The sequence below is a fragment of the Giraffa tippelskirchi genome, chromosome 12 (assembly GCF_054371585.1).
Source record: "Giraffa tippelskirchi isolate mGirTip1 chromosome 12, T2T-mGirTip1v1.2.pri, whole genome shotgun sequence".
Taxonomy (NCBI): domain Eukaryota; kingdom Metazoa; phylum Chordata; class Mammalia; order Artiodactyla; family Giraffidae; genus Giraffa; species Giraffa tippelskirchi.
In genome coordinates this window covers 31,196,014-31,204,169 of record NC_137286.1, presented here as the reverse complement: position 1 = coordinate 31,204,169, position 8,156 = coordinate 31,196,014, and positions in this window count along the sequence as shown.

Here is an 8,156-nt window from a genome sequence, read left to right as displayed (position 1 = left end):
GTTGGCTTTATGAGTTAACTAAACTCAATGGTGACCTATATTCATAGACCTATATTCAATATTAAAATGACAGAACTTCCCTAGCATAATTTAGAAGAAGAAATCTCAAAACTTGGGCAGATAGAAATGTTAGAGTTGATTATACAATATAATCTATATAGTATATAATCTATCCCATTTCCTACTGTTTCTCTAGGGGGCCCATTAGGCATTCATTTTCCTAGGCATTGAAAAATGTGTTAGTGAGGGGAGAATCAACTTAAAATCAATCAATGATTTTAAGATATCTTTTTAAGAGCTTTCTGTTCTCTGAAGACTAGGGATGATAATAGTGAGAGATATTTCATTCTCCTGAGTTTTCTAATTTCAATGGGAAACACAGTAACAGGCAGAGGGAAAGAAAGCAATCAAACAGGGACCCCTGTTTTAATAGGGATACTTGATGGTAATTAAAGAACTATAATGTCCTTAGAACTGAAATAAATGAATTCAGTAATTAATCTATATATCTAGAAAATTCTAGGACTCCAAAAATGCCACTGCAGTACCATTAGTCAAAGCAGGAACTTATGATGTTAGGTGATATATACAATTTTGACCTAGATTTGCCTCACATCATGTCCATGGTTATTTCCTCGGTTCCAAAACATAAAATTGAAATATACTAGCAGAATTTCCACACTGACTCCTTGACCATGGAGTGAGACATGTGTGTGCATGCTCAGTTGTATCTGACTCTGCAACTCTATGGACTGTAGGCTGTTTGGTTGTTCTGTCCCTGGGATTTCCCAGGCAAGAATCCTGAAACAGGTTGCCACTTCCTCCTCCAGGGGATCTTCCTGACCCAGGGAACGAACCCTTGTCTCCTGCGTCTCCTTTCATTGGCAAGCATATTCTTCACCACTGAGCTACCAGGGGAAACCAGAATAATAAACCAAAGATAGACCACATTTTTATGGAAATTGCCAAAATTATTGTTATCATTAAAACTTTAAAAATATAGCAATGATGATACCTACAAGCTCCTAATGTTCTCATCTGTACAAAACGCAGATTGGTATTGGATAATGACTGTAGATTATGATAAATTTGATTATCACTGATTCTACTGGCATCTGCTGTTCCATATATGGGGTGTTCAGATATGGTCTAGGTGCAAAGCAAATCAATTCAGAAATTAGTTGTGCTACTTTCTTCTATACTAATTATAAAGAAGCACTAGAGCAATTTTCTTTTAACAGGAAGGGTCAGCAGTATACCTTCACTGTATATTTTGGATTATGTCAACTCTCCTGCTCTTTGTTGTAATCTAGTCTTCAAGGACTTTGATCACTGTGATGTCCCACAGATACATGTAATTTAGTTAACTAAATGATATCTTAACTGACTTTTAAAAGACAATTGCTGGCATATTGTATTACTTGAAGCAGTTGAAATAGCCTTGGTAATCTATTTTTTAAAGATTTGGTAGAAAGTAAAGTCATTTGAGGTAGTAAACTGACAGCTTTCTCTATTTTTTTCCTGAAAATTAATCTAATTTTTACCTCTTTACTGATTAATTTTTGCAAATTATACTTTCCTACAAAATTATTATTTCACTTTTTATATCTTTAATTTTTTTAACCACTATCATGGGCTGAGCTGAGTTAGTCTTCTGTTACACGTCTATTTCTCTATCCTGTAGGTTTTGTTTTTTGAAGTTGAGGCGGTTAGCTCATAGATATTTAACACTACTATGTTTTTGTTGTAAATGGCTCTTTTTGACATAGCAGACTGTCTTTTGTCTCAGTTTATGCTTTTTTGACCAGAATTCTGCCTTGACTATAAATTATGACTCTAGCTTTCTTTCGTGTGCCTTTGCTTATATAATTTGCCATTCTTGAATTTTCAATCTTTCAGAATTACTCTGTTTTAGCCATTTATCATCTAAAGAGAATATGCATATATATTTATATAAAGTAGTTTGTTTTATTGGAAAATCTTTCTGAAACTATGAGTTAATTTCATTTTTATTTATTTATGTGAAAAATATTTCTGATCTTATTTCTGTTGAATAATTCTATATTATGTTTTTCTTTTTACAGAGTTATTTTTTTTCTTTTTTTCCCCCACAGTGGTGCTTATCCCCAACCAGGTATTGAATGCAGCTCTTAGGCATTTAAAGTAAGGAGTCCTAACCATTAGACAAACAACAGAAAATTTCCAAAATTAACATTACTTTCTCCCCCCAAATCCTCCACCAGGGATGGAACCCAGGACTCCAGCATTAAGAGCACCAAGTCCTAACCACTGGACCACCAGGGAATTCCTTCTTTTCACAGTTTTTAAAGAGACTTAAAATAGTGGTCTTTTTTCTCCACTTTTTTTTTAATGTGTCATTCTGATAGTTATAAAAGTTTATCTTTTTGTTCTAGCTTACAAATATCGATATAATCAATATTTATACTTTTAAATATATTACTGCTTTTTTGGTTTTGAAGGATTTCTTGGACTCCTAGCTAATAAAGTACCTTTAAATCAATGAATTTGTCTCTCATGCTGTTTCCTCCATCCTTCCAAATGTATTTAGCTGACTCATTTCTATATATATAGACATGTAACTTTCACATTCTGTTCTATCACCAAAAACCGCCCATTTCTTTCAGTTTTGGTTTTATAGTTACACATGTTCAATGCTCAACAAATTATTTTGCAATGATTTCCCCACCTCATTTCTTTGTTTAATTTTTCCAGTAGTTTTCTCAATAAAGTCTCATGTTTTCTTACATGTTTAACATTATTTATCTGAGGTGTTTATGAACATTTTGATTGAATTTTTAAAACCCTGGCTCACAGGTTCTTCTCTTGAGTATTTTGTAGTTCTTTCCCTCTGTCTGTTGCTGTGGAGAAATCCATGGCCAGCTTGATTTTTTTCCCTGTTATAAGCATCTTATTCTTTTTATATCACAATCCAAAAGGGTTTTTCTTTATCTTTAAAATCCAAGAAATTTACTAGACTTAGTCCCAATGTTGAGTTTTCTGGGTCAGTTTATTGGTTTTTTGGTTTTTGATGGTGTGTTATTACAATATATAGATACACATTTTTATTTCGTTTTTTTTAAATCTCAAGAAAGCCGTTTTGAATTGTATCTGAAACTTATTTTCTGTTCTACTGCTTTGTTTTTTTTCAGATACTGCAGCTATGCATCATTTGAATATCTGTCCCATGTCTTCTAGAATTCCTTTTCTAAAACTTTTTAAATCAGCTTGATTTTGTTTCTGTTTGGTGATCTATATTTGGAGCTTTCATAAGTATTTTATTTTTGTGTCTATGAATTAAATATGTCCCCTAGTTTTAATGAAGATAGAAACTGTGGCTTTTTCATTTAAAAAAATTGTAATTAATTTTGAATGATTTCTAAGGAGTGATGATGTCTTATAAAACCATGTTAATGGTTTTTCTATCATCTATCACAGGAAGAACCTCTAAGTTCAGTAATTAAGATCAGTAATAAGGTAAGGCTGCCCTCTATAACCATTGCTATTTGAAATTTTACAGCAGATCCTGGCACATTGTAAAGAAAGGGAAAAAATGTCACAAAGATTGGAAAGAAAAAAAAGGTTATTACTCACAAATGTATAATTTTCTACATAAAAAACCCAAACTAATTCACTTAAAAATTATTAAAATCAATAAGTTTTAGTAGAAGCTAGATAAAATGCCAATCTAGAAATATCAGTTTCATGTCTGTACCACAAAAATACTTAGGAATAATTCTTTAAAATACAAAAAGATAAAAGACTTGCATGGAAGAAATCATAAAACCCTAAAGAACATCATTAAAGTCCTAAGTAAAAGAAAATCATATGATCTTCATGGTTAAGATAACTCAATACTATTAAGAGATCAAACCTACCCACCCTGAACTAAAAATTTTAAATGATTAAAGTCATAGGTTCTTCTAAGAAACTTGGTAAACTAATTCTAAAATGTATACAGAAGAGAAAAGTGTCAACTAGAGCCAAGATTATCCTGGGGAAGAAGAAAAAGTAAACGGTCTTGCTGCATAAATTATCAAGGCATTATGGGTTTTCAGTAACATAGCACTGTGTCATGTTGGTAGAGGGATAGACAACTATCCAACAGAAAGTCTATAAACGTGCCTGTGTTTCTTACAAATTTGTTATAGGCCAGAAGTTTCACTGCTCATCAGTGGATAACTGAGGGGGTATTCAGCAAATGGTGCTCACATAATAATTGTCCATATGAAAATGGATACTCCTAACTTCAATTCCAGGTAGACTGACTCCTATGGGAAAGTACAACTGTTTAAATACTTAGAATAAAATACAGAAAAGTGTCTTATGATTTTAGAATAAGGAATGACTGCTTAAATAAAATGCAGGAAACATTAATTACCAAATAAAAGGTAATAAACACAGTTCAGTTCAGTCACTCAGTCATGTTCGACTCTTTGAGACCCCATCGACTGCAGCATGCCAGGCTTCTCTGTCCATCACCGACTCCTGGAGTCTACTCAAACTCATGTCCATTGAGTCGGTGATGCCATCCAACCATCTCATCCTCTGTCGTCCCCTTCTCCTCCCACCTTCAATCTTTCCCAGCATCACGGTCTTTTCAAGTGAGTCAATTCTTCGCATCAGGTAGCCAAAGTATTGGAGTTTCAGCTTCAACATCAGTCCTTCTAACTAATATTCAGGACTGATTTCCTTTAGGATGGACTGGTTTGATCTCCTTGCAGTCCAAGGACTCTCAAGAGTCTTCTCCAACACCACAGTTCAAAAGCATCAATTCTTTGGCACTCAGCTTTCTTTATAGTCCAACTCTCACATTCCTACATGAATACTTGAGAAACCATAGCTTTGACTAGACAGACCTTTGGTAAAGTAATGTCTCTGATTTTTAATATGCCATCTACGTTGGTCATAGCTTTTCTTCCAAGGAGCAAGCATCTTTTAATTTCATGGCTGCAGTCACCATCTGCAGTGATTTTGGAGCCCCCCAAAATAAAGTCTCTCACTGTTTCCATTGTTTTCCCATCTATTTGCCATGAAGTGATGGGGCCAGATGCTCCTTACAATTTTAAAACCTTCATTCATCACACAACATCATTTAAGAGGTGAATGAAGAAAGTCACAAACCAGGAGAAGATATTTGCAACACATTTAGCCAATGAGGGTTTATTCCAATAAATCAATAGAAGGAACAATCCATGTAGCAATACAGAAAAAGAGAATCACAGAAGACTACACACAGTATGCAAGTATATCTGATAAAGCTCTACAGTCAGAAAAAGAAAACAAATTCTATTTAGGATTACATACATTTGGTATAAAAATTACTTTTTAAAGAAAGAAAATCAATAAAATGCAAATAAATATTTGCAGTTATTGCTAAGAAGAAGAGATAGAAATGGATAAAGTACAAGCAAATAGATAAATAAATTCAGTATTATTGATCTTTCTAAGTTCTTTATTTGGATAACAGCTTCTTAGTGCTTATACAAGCTTGAGAAATCTTTAAAGTTTTTGTATTACTGATATCTTAAATATATATTACTCATGTGTATGTTAGTCACTCAGTCATCTCCAACTCTGTGTGACCCCATGGACTGTAATCCACAAGGCTCCTCTGCCCATGGGATTCTCCAGGCAAGAATACTGGAGTGGGTTGCCATTTCCTTCTCCAAGTGATCTTCCTGATCCAGGGATTGAACCCGTCTCTCTTGCATAGGCAGATGGATTCTTTACCGCTGAACCCCAGGGAAGCCCCAGTCGACCAATCTCAAATATTCTTCTATATGTATGGAATTGTACATAAAAAAAAGTCATAAAGAATTTTGAGCAAGGAGAGCATGTTTCAACTATTACTAGGAAAGTTTTCATCTTCAACCAGGTAACAAATTCTATATAGTAAGCAAGGAAGGAGCCATCTATCCTGTCTGCAGATCAAACCACCATACCCCAGTAGTCAAAGGAGTGGTTAAAGATAGCATTTGGAGTGTCCTAATATTTCCTGGGAAATTATTGCTATAGTTTGGTCTCAAGAAAATCCTGAGATTTGATCTAAACCCTTTTCTTCTTGAGAGCTCATCAGCAATTAAACACAACCATACTATGTCCCCAGATCATCTCTTTTCTGAGCTATCTATGCTTTAGTTTCTTTAGTCATTCTTTATGCAAGTTCCATTTTTATAGAAGTTTACCATCTGGGTGTTTTCCTCTGGGCATATGGCAATTTGAAAATGCCTGTCTTAAAGACATGGTGCCAAGAATAGAATTCAATACATTAACTAAGACCAATGCAGAATCCACTGAGATTATTACATTTCCTGTCACTATACTATTACTAATGTAGCATAAAATTATACAAAGTATATTTTTGTATATCAGCACTGGCTATTGTAAACCACGAAGACTGTTTTTTCATGAACTCTATCATCATTCTAACATTTGTTTTTCTGTTCCTATTTAGATAACTTGTTTTCTTATATCTAATCCTAGTCTTATGTCATTACATGGTTGTCTATTTTTGAAAGTCTATCTTCTAGTGTTTTGGTTTGGGAGATGGATTGACATGGAATATTACATCTGTATGGTGACCGCTTTCCAATTTAAAAAAAAAAAGGATTGCTTGTATTACTTTGTTTTCACAAAGTCCCTTAATAATGTACAGGGATTATTATTCCCATTCAAAAATTAGGGAAACTAAAATCAGGAACATAAGCAACGTGCTCCAAATCAGGTTTATTAAGTGGCAGAACCTACACTTGAGCCAACATATTTGGATCCAGGGATCTTTTCACTGAATTATACTATTTCTTTCACACTAGACTGTTCAACATTGATTACATTTATCTTAAAAAGTCACTAAATGAAGACCTAAAATAGGGAAATGTTCTGAGAAGAAATCCCCTCAAATTATTCCACTTTCATAAGTAAGTGCTAGCAATAATGGTGATTCCAAGAATCGTGCAAAGAGAATTACAATACACATTTTGAAGGCATAAGTCACAACACACATGTCAAGGAAAATAATTAGATCATCTTGGCTTCAATTTAGGAAATTGTCAAAGTTTTCACAACTCCTTCAACTTGTAATGCAACTCGCATGCTAATGTTTCTATCTGTGGCAAGAAATCAAGTAGGCTGAGGTTGGGCAGTCTAGTCTGGGTTTACTGGAAGAAAGCCTGACAAGTCATGCATCAGATTTCTCAGCGGCAGTTTTACAAGGAAATGTGGGACAGGAGTAGTGCCCTAGAGCCTTGTTTAGAGGGCAAGCCTGTGTCCGTGAAACGTAACAAATTAAGTGCTCCAGATATCTCAATTTGGCACCTTTACAACTGATGTACATGAATGATTGCAATGATCTTCAACTGTGATTTTATCAGTCATCAGGGAACTAACAGTGATAGATGGGTCTTCAAATTAAAGAAGTTAAACTTGAACAGTTCTAACTGAAAAGAAGCATAATACTAGGAGGGGCAATAGATAAAAACCAGTGTGTGGGACTTCCCTGGTGGTACAGTGGATAAGAATCCACCTGCCAATGCAGGGGACTTGGGTTCGATCCCGAGTCTGGGTAGATTCCACATGCCATAGTGCAACTAAGCCCTCTAGCCACAACTGTTGAAGCTTACATGCCCTAGAGTCTGTGCTCAGCAACAAGAGAAGCCATCACAATGAGAAGCCTTCACACCCCCAAAGAGTAATCCCCACTTGCTGCAACTAGAAAAAGCCTGCAGGCAGCAAATGAAGACCCAGGCAACCAAAAATAAAATAAATAAATAATTAAAAACAAAACAGTGTGTGCCCTTGGTCAAGTCATTTCACTATTCTGGACCTCTATTTAGCATCTGTACATTGAAGTATAAAAAACTCAACAGAACACTTTTCAAAGCAAAACTGCAAAGAACCCTACACTATATCCAGACGAAGCTGGTATAAAGAGAGGATGGAAAGCCAATGGATTTCTAAGCTCCAGAAAGAAAAAGAGAAACAAACAAAAACAACTAAAACACACTGGACTACTTTCAGCTAGCGCTAATACATCATATTTTCCTCAGTAATTGAAAATGAACCTAAGTACTAAGTACTGTAAGCATTATGCGATTGAGTATGAACTGGCATAAACAGTCATGAATAGCATCCGATTT